At 41.0% G+C, this 8,603-nt stretch overlaps 1 long non-coding RNA gene across 1 annotated transcript; it reads left to right on the plus strand.

Moving 5' to 3' along the window:
• The first annotated feature begins 212 nt into the window (after positions 1 to 212).
• LOC142819075 (uncharacterized) lies at positions 213 to 5,115 on the plus strand. The gene is made up of 3 exons (XR_012896774.1): positions 213 to 289; positions 3,724 to 3,866; positions 4,256 to 5,115. It is a non-coding gene; the product is annotated as an uncharacterized LOC142819075 (long non-coding RNA).
• Positions 5,116 to 8,603: the final 3,488 nt, after the last annotated feature.

Consider the following 8,603-nt stretch of genomic DNA (forward strand, 5'->3'; position numbering starts at 1 on the left):
AGCATTGAGTACATTGTGAAGAGTTTTATGTACAGTGTCTTTCCATGTAGATTTAATGTTCAATTAAGATTTATTTTTAAAACAATCTTTCCTTGCCATTCTTAACCACAAACTTTTGATACCCAACCTTTTGGGGGAACTTCACAATAGTTTCAAATGTTCAAAAAGCAAACAAGACAGAGTTCTTTCCAGAAAAGTTCCTCTCCTTTTACAGATTTCAGCTCATCCCTTCTGCCTGGGCCCAGCTATGCAAATTAAATGAAGATGTCTGCAGTCACACTCAGCTGAGGTAGGAAAACAATGTCAACAGTAGGTAAATTTGATGTAAACCCACTGAGTTGACAAACATGAAGTCATGAATTGAATCCCGATTGAGATACTTAAAACTAGACTGTATAAAGCATTAGAGAAGCGTAAGCAAATGACAGGGAGGGAGAAAGATTATTTGAAGATACAAACATGTTTAAGCGGAGAGGAGAGGAACAGGGAACATTTAAGCTGAGTATCAAGAAATCCTTTTACTCCATAAAGCTGTGGAATAGTATTGAAAGTGAAGAGGTGGAAGTCACACTCAATGACTTAAGATGAATTTGGAAAAACATTAAAAAGTGTACTGTATCCTTCACTGAGAAATAGGCTGTCTAGACTGCATCCCTTTTCTGTAAAAGGGATGCAAATTAGACACATCGCAATTGCAAATGAAGCGGGGATTTAATTCCCCCCCCCCACTTCATTTGCATAAACATGGCTGCCGCTTTTTTCCGGCTCGGAGGTTTGCCGGAAAAAAGCGCCAGTCTAGATGGGGATCTTTCGGAAAATAAAGCCTTTTCCGAAAGATCCCTTATTCCTCTTAAAATAAGGAATAAGGGATCTTTCGGAAAAGGCTTTATTTTCAGAAAGATCCCCGTCTAGACTGGCGCTTTTTTCCGGCAAAGCTCCGAGCCGGAAAAAAGCGGCAGCCATGTTTATGCAAATAAAGCGGGGGGGAGGGATTTAAATCCCCGTTTCATTTGCAATTGCGATGTGTCTAATTTGCATCCCTTTTACGGAAAAGGGATGGAGTCTAGACACAGCCATAGTGTAAATAACTTAATATGCCTTTCCCATTCTGATCTCCTATGGACCAGATTCTTATAGCTGGTAGCCCCACAAGTGGAGTGAGGTCCTGTGATTCTTTGACCTTAGTAGTTTATTAGAATAACTTTCTGGAAAATCCCTAGTTCCAGTTGTGTGCATTACTACGTTGCACACTCTTAATTTCATAAAAGAAAATGAAACCTTTGTCGGTTCATTTGTATTCTAGTAACACCCTACTCCATGACTGAGACTCAGTTATAGTGTGCTGTGCTAGAGCGACTGCCCCACGCTGGCTGGAAGGGATTAATGAAGGCTAGAGGGAGCCTGTGCAGAGCCCTGGCCAATTAGGGAGAGGCTTTTAAGAAGCCAATATGGTTATAGCTTGCTGGGGGAGCCCTGTATATATGGAGCTGCTTAGGAGACAGTCAGGCTCTGACCAGGGAAACTGTAGGACGTGGTTCCCTCAGAGAAGGCACCTTCAAGAGAGCAGTGCTGGGCAGGCTCAGGGGGGCTAGAGAGTGAGGTTCCAGCCTGTTACTTGCCAGGCTGCTGACCTTGTTACAAGGACCAGGATGGCACAAAGGGTCACAGGGAAAGTGGCCTAGGGAACAAGAGGCAGTGAAGACGAGGAGGCCAGCCAGAAGGGGGTGCCCTGCTGATGAAAGAACTAATTCCCCAGAGCTACCAGCAGGAGGTGCCGCAGTGGTGAGTCCCACCCAATGACGTGTATTCCAAGATACAGCTCTGAATTCTAGGCTCAATCCTCAGCTAGTGTAAGTCAGTATAGCCCTTTAGCTCCCCAGCACAGGCCACACGGGCTGAAGGTCCGTCCCTGCAGTTTTCTCCATCTTATACGTTAGTGCATTTTCTTTCGCATGTTTGAAGCACTTTAATTCATATAACAAAAATCGCCCGGGCATGTCAATTCTGAAACTTATGGAGTCTGCTGTCTAAATCCCCATGAAGTGTGACAAGATTCCTTTCATCCCTGACTTTTAAAATTGAAAAAGCAGGCGACGCAGAGAAGGGCTTGAAGGAGAATATGGAATCGTCTCGAGCCATGTCAAATCTTTTTTTTTTCTCTTTTTTGACTTTGATTCTTTCTCCTCTGCAATGAAACTAAACTAATCAGGAACATACAAATCAACATGACCCATGCAGGGAGAGAGTGACTAAGTACTAAAGAGCTGCGTGTTTTGTCAAGTCCTTCTCTGCTGGTGTTAGTCTGCTTTAATAGTACCTTCCATGCTGCAGCTACAGTATTGGCAGTGGAACCATTAAGGGCAAATGTTTCTGAAAACTAAGGATGCTCTTTATTTTTGCAAGATATTATTAACTGATGACTCCTCTAAAAGCAATTTAGAGGCTTCTAATCTTTGCAATACAGAGGATAGTGGCTTGTACCACTGCCCTCTATTGGAATATAATAACTCTGCTAACATATGGCACTTCCTTTGATGATCTAGACAGTGGAACATCTCCTTTAGCTTTCAGCATTTGTTGAGAGCCAGAAGTCCTGTCCCTAAATGCAAGGGGAATTCTAGTACACAGAATGTAATTACCAGAGTTGGCACTTGGCCAGGACGCTGGGGTTAACAGGACTTCTTTTAAATAGTGTTCCAGTAATTTTAATAACCAAAGGTTTCTTATTAATACTTACTGTACAACATGCATTATAACAGGCAGATGCAGTTCGGTTCATGTACTTTTCTCCATATGTGTTAAATATTAATAATTTAATATTAGCCAAAGCAGGTCAAATAGTATGACATGGTATAGAGATTTAACTAAAGTAAGCATCCCATAATTATGGCAGGGATTTTATTGGTGCTATAGCATGTAATCAACGGTACTATAATTCTTTTCTTTAATCCTTAAAACAAAAAGAGGAATACATACAATATTTTAATTCCTATTCAGATACAGCTATTGTAATGGAATGAAAATGTTTGCCTTGTCATATCTAATAGTTTGTCAATCTTTTTAAAATAGATCTTTCGTTAAAAATAACCTTAAAAGCATTTATCAATGATTGCTTGTATAGCCGCAGATGAATTGTTTGAATACTGTGTGTGACTAAGGTTTCTGTAATAGATGGTGAATTTAATTTCAGGATTTCACATAAGAACATTGCTAATGTAATAATGGAACAATTCTCCAAAAAAAGGCTCTAAATTATGATTATTCTATTGTCCTGGTAGTTCTGTGTGATTAAATGATTTATGGGCAGTTAGTTTCCTAAGCTTCTGTGTGCCATGCTGCATGAACTATGTCCTTGGGTGTAAAACTTAAGGGTTCTCAGTTGTTTCCTGCTTCACTTCTAGTTAATGGGGGTATCCTTTTAGCTGTTGTAATTCTGCCAGTGAAGACTTTAATGCATCCTGCTTGATTATGAGAGCTTTTTGTCCATAGTCTGGAGCCTTAGAACCTTCTAAAATGTCACTTGCAGGGCTGGTGCATAAGGGAAGTTGGAGAGAACTACTCCTCCACCCCCCGAAAAGGGGTCATTGCATTTATCAAAAAAAAATTAAATAAAACCCTGAAAAAATCCACCAGCTTCCTAGAGCAAACTTGCTTGAATTCTCCCAGATGAAACTTTGATGCGTGTGTGTTTATTAAGTCTGGAGATGTGGTTATGTCCTGCAGAGCCTTGATGGAAGGTCAGAGATCTCCTGTGCAGAAAAAGTCAAAACCCTCTGCAGAAGCCTCTCTCCCAAGACTGGGGTAGGACTGTGCATGCAGGTGGGTGCAGGACATACATCATACCCACCTGGCCCCATAGAGATAAGGTACTAACTATTTTATATCTCTCCCCTTCTGTAAAGCCATGGGGACGGGGAGGAATAGCTGCAGCCCACTTCATTGGAGATGCTCTGCCAATGTGTTAAAACTTGCACAAAATTATGCCTGTTTGTCAATAGTTGGTTCAAAACATGCCCAAAACCTCAAACATCTCCCTGCAGGTGGACCCAGAGGCCCAAATGGAGCACTGTTGACTTTAGTGGGGCCCTAAATCCCCCCACAACTGTGTATAGAATTGGGGCATATGAAACACCTTGGTTTTTGTGGGGTTTTTTCCTATACATAGCTAATGATATCTTAAAAGAATGGAATTTAATGCAATATTACCACCCTGCTCTGGCCCTTTGGGGTGCTGATTCTGTTCCTATTAACTCAGATGGCAGCGGATTTGAGCTCCATGTGACATGCTACAAAACAGAGAATGAAAGGAGCTTCCCAGACTAAGTTGGGAACAGGTTTTTAACTTGAATGTTTGATTGGCGCAGTATGTTAACAAAACCTCCTGTGGCTCTTTGACAACTGCTTATAAGAGTTTGCTTTGTGCATCTCCTACAATGAAAGGTAATTTATGTGCTTATTTATGCGTCTTTACATCTGTAGCACAGCTTAGAAATGTTAAGTAAGGGTGCAAAGAAATAAGGTATCAGTCACTAGAGGGGAGAATAATGTACACTTTTAAGACTTGGTACTGCTGCCATCGGCTGTTGTTGGCTGCCTTGAAGCTTGTAAACTACCAGAACTAAATAGTATCCCTGGACTGTACTATATTTAATAGATGACAGTTGGAGACTGGTTCCCTCTTCCACAGTAGTAAGCTGTTGGCAACATTGTGACATTCTTCCTGCATCAATTGTGAAGGAAACTAAAATGGAGGGGTGAAGCATTTAATCACTCACAACTGTCAGGAGTCATTAGATCAACCTCTGATATGCTGTGTGCTCTTCCTGACGTGGCAAATGAGACTGCGGAAGATTTTATTCATGCACACGATTCTGTTCAGACCAGTGCTTTTCTTACTGATGAAAGAAATCTTACAGCAAGTGCTGCCGTCCAGTAATGATAATGAAAGCTATCAAGATGGAATCATGGAAACAGATGATTGTGTGTGTCAGTTATGAATACAGCAAAGGAGGCAGCTCAGATCCCGCATTCACTTAATGCTGCAGAGCAAAACTTCCTTTAATTGCCTATGGGTGGCTAACCACTTGTCACCTTTGGGTGTTAGGACTAGACTTTGCTGTTGTGTATTTACCTTTCCGTGCTAGATAAGGAAAATAATCAAATATTTTATCAAATCTAATAAAGAATGTTCATGTTCTATGGGTTGTTCTCGGTGTGCCTTGTGACTCTATAAGCCAGCTGAGCTGATGAATAGTTCACCTAGAGATCCCTCACCTCTAAGGAGAATCCCTGACACAAGAGGTCTGTATGCCAGGCAGAGAACTAGCTCTGCATTTCTAGTTCAGCCTTAGGTTTTGGCTATCATTCAGTGTGGGACAGGGGCACAGTGGAGTGAAGTTGTATTGGGGGTGCATTGGGATATAAAAGGTGTGGCTGGATCACACCAGCACGCTTGCTGTGATTCTTAGGAACTACTGAGGCAAGTATGCAAGTTATTGCATCCTCAGCACTGATGGTGGTGAACTGAACTGCTTCTCAGAGCCCCTGCATAGGGGATAATTACCTGATACCCTTACATAGCCTTTATCTTACACATGTAGGCTACGTCTATTCTGGTATGATTTTCCGGAAATGCTTTTAACGGAAAAGTTTTCCGTTAAAAGCATTTTCAGAAAAGTGCATCTAGATTGGCAGGACACTTTTCCGCAAAAGCACTTTTTGTGGAAAAGTGTCCGGGGCCAATCTAGACGCGCTTTTCCGCAAAAAAAGCCCTGATCGCCATTTTCGCGATCGGGGCTTTTTTGCGGAAAACAAATCTTTGCTGTCTACACTGGCCCTTTTGCGCAAAAGTTTTTCGGAAAAAGACTTTTGCCCAAATGGGAGCAGCATAGTATTTCCGCAAAAGCACTGACAATCTTACATGAGATCGTCCATGCTTTTGCGGAAATTCAAGCGGCCAGTGTAGTCAGCTGGCAAGTTTTTCCGCAAAAGCCGGTGATTTTGCGGAAAAACTTGCCAGTCTAGACACAGCTGTACAGTCACAGCTGTTGCAGAGTTATATACTGCAATGCAAAAAAGTAGGCATCTGATACAAGTGGTTTAGCTTTCCTTTCCAGCATACTCACCCATACTTCATCTCAACAGGATTATCCTCTGGATGCAAAGTTAACCAGAAACCTAAATGATTGCAGGAGCTAGATCTTGTGGTAATGAGATGCAACAGCGATGGAAAGGCTGGAGCATTTTGCCTTCTGGAATTAAGTCTTTAGGGTTAACTTGCTTCATATTTTAAAGCTTTACTCTGTGGCCATGGGGGCATGGAAACTTAATTGGGGGGAATAAGCTGAGATTCACTTGCAGTGTCATGATTCCAACATCTGGAGCTTTAAGTAAAAAACAGAAATCATTTCATTGGTGATTTCATTTGAGCTGGCAATGCTGTAAATAAGACGGTCTAACCTATTCCAAGTTTTTTCCCAAGACTTCTCGCTTTAGTGCTGCCTTGGGTCTCTGCATGTATTTTTCTAGCCTCCTGAGGGGTTGATGGTGGATGGCTACCAGGAGCCCTACAGATTTCCATCCAGTTTCTCCAAGTTCATGAAGCTTTCTCTTGGCTCTATTCCTTACTTTTTTCTGTCTAGTGCACAGGTGTTGATGCAGTAACTTGAGCACTGAGTGACTCACTAGACTGGTGATGGCCAATAAGCGGCCTATGGGCCAGACAAAGTTCACAGGATTAGCTCCTGGTGGGCCTCCAGAAGCTTCATTCACCTGTGTGTCCTCAGGTATGGCCGCTTGAAGCTCCTGTTGGCTGCATTCTAGCAGGAATTTCCCGCAGCTCCCATTGGCCAGGAATGGTGAACTGCAGCCAATGGGAACTGCAAGCTGCTGTACCTGTGGGGACACAGGTAAAGAAAACGTCTGGCAGCCCATTGGGGGTTAACCTGGGCAAACTATATCAATCCCATGGCCTGTTTTTGCCTGCACTAGTTAAAGTGCATATGAAGTATTTAGATTGCATCTTAAAAGGTTAGGGCTTGACCCAATCAGCAGAAGTCTCTTCAGGACTTTGATGGGCTTCAGCTGTAATCCTTCTGACCTGTTCTTGATACAAGTATCAACATTATATCGGATGAAATGTGTCGGATCACCTTGTGTGCACCTATTTTAGGCATAGATTAATTTATAAAATGGCCAGTCATATAATACTGAAAGTTTGGAATTCTTACAATTCTATTTTTTTAAAAAGTCTCCATTTGTTGTAAATTTGTTCTAAATTGCTGGTCAGTTGGAAGCTTGACTAAAATTATATGAATTAACAAAGGAATTATAACATGAAAAACACAGATTGCTGAGGTTTCTAGATCCATTTCTTCACAATTTACTATCTTCAAGGGGTACAATTTAACATTTAAAGAGAAATTAAGCTAATTGCTGTGGAAGAAAATTAACTTGAAGAGGCTTATAGCAGATTACTTAAATTCAACGTGTGCCTAATTTTTGTTGGTGGTTTCAGCAGTTTATTCAATGTCACACACCTTTTATTTCTTGTACATACTCATCTCACAAAATAATTATAAATTCAGCTATATAAATGGAATCTTTACTACAGGTTTTAAACAGATTACAGAAAAAAAATCGGGATAGAGTCTTAATGCTTCAGGTAGAGCCTAATAAAAATAAAACCTATTTCCCTCGTAAGAACGGTGCACCGTTGAATATATTTGCATAATATTGTACTTAGAATTATGTAATCACAGATTTTTGTCTGAACACAACTAGCTGGGTGTAGATACTCACTTTTAATAAGAAATTGGCAAAAGTCCAAGTAATTGTTTCTGTTGGAAAAAATGTCATTATCTCTCTAAGGAATTACAAGATGAGATGAGGCAGATTGAGGGCAAGCATGTGGTAACAAACAATTTTTGAATAATTTCATTACCATTCGGTGATGACTTTGAAAAGTTTTCAGACAAAACACAAACTTTTAAAGTAAAACACAGAAACAATCTGCTCAACAACTTTAAACAAAAATTGTTATACTACTATTTATGGCTAGGAAAAGCAGGGCAGTCTAAAACAGGGTGTGGAATCTCAGGCCTGGGGGCCAGATGCGTCCCCCTGCTTGCTTGGATCTGGCCTCCAAGGTGCTCCAGTCTCCCCATCCACTGTCCCCCTATGGAGCTAGAGCACACAAAATCTACTAGCTCGGTTCCCCCAATGTGCTAGTAAAAGGGGAATGTGAGGAGTGTCTTTCTCCCTCTCATTTGGGGGCCACATCATTTTTTTTAATTTGCTTCTCACTTGGGTGCGACACCCAACTGATTTTTCTGTGGCTTAGTGGCCCCCGACTCAAAAAAGATTCCCTACCCCACTCTAAAATACAGTTCTCATTATGAATCAATAGATAATTTGACTATCCAGAAAGCCTTTGAATTACTTCAGTACATTCCTTTTCTGAAAGAAATAACAAACACAAAACCAATACCATACCTTTCCCAATTAAATTGTCTTACTATTTGTTCAGTGATTACTTCTTCCTTCATTTAGGTGAAATTTTGCAGGTGGTATATTTATTAGGCAAATCAGGCACTTGAATATTC

This window comes from Pelodiscus sinensis, chromosome 20 (assembly GCF_049634645.1).
Source record: "Pelodiscus sinensis isolate JC-2024 chromosome 20, ASM4963464v1, whole genome shotgun sequence".
NCBI classification, from domain to species: domain Eukaryota; kingdom Metazoa; phylum Chordata; order Testudines; family Trionychidae; genus Pelodiscus; species Pelodiscus sinensis.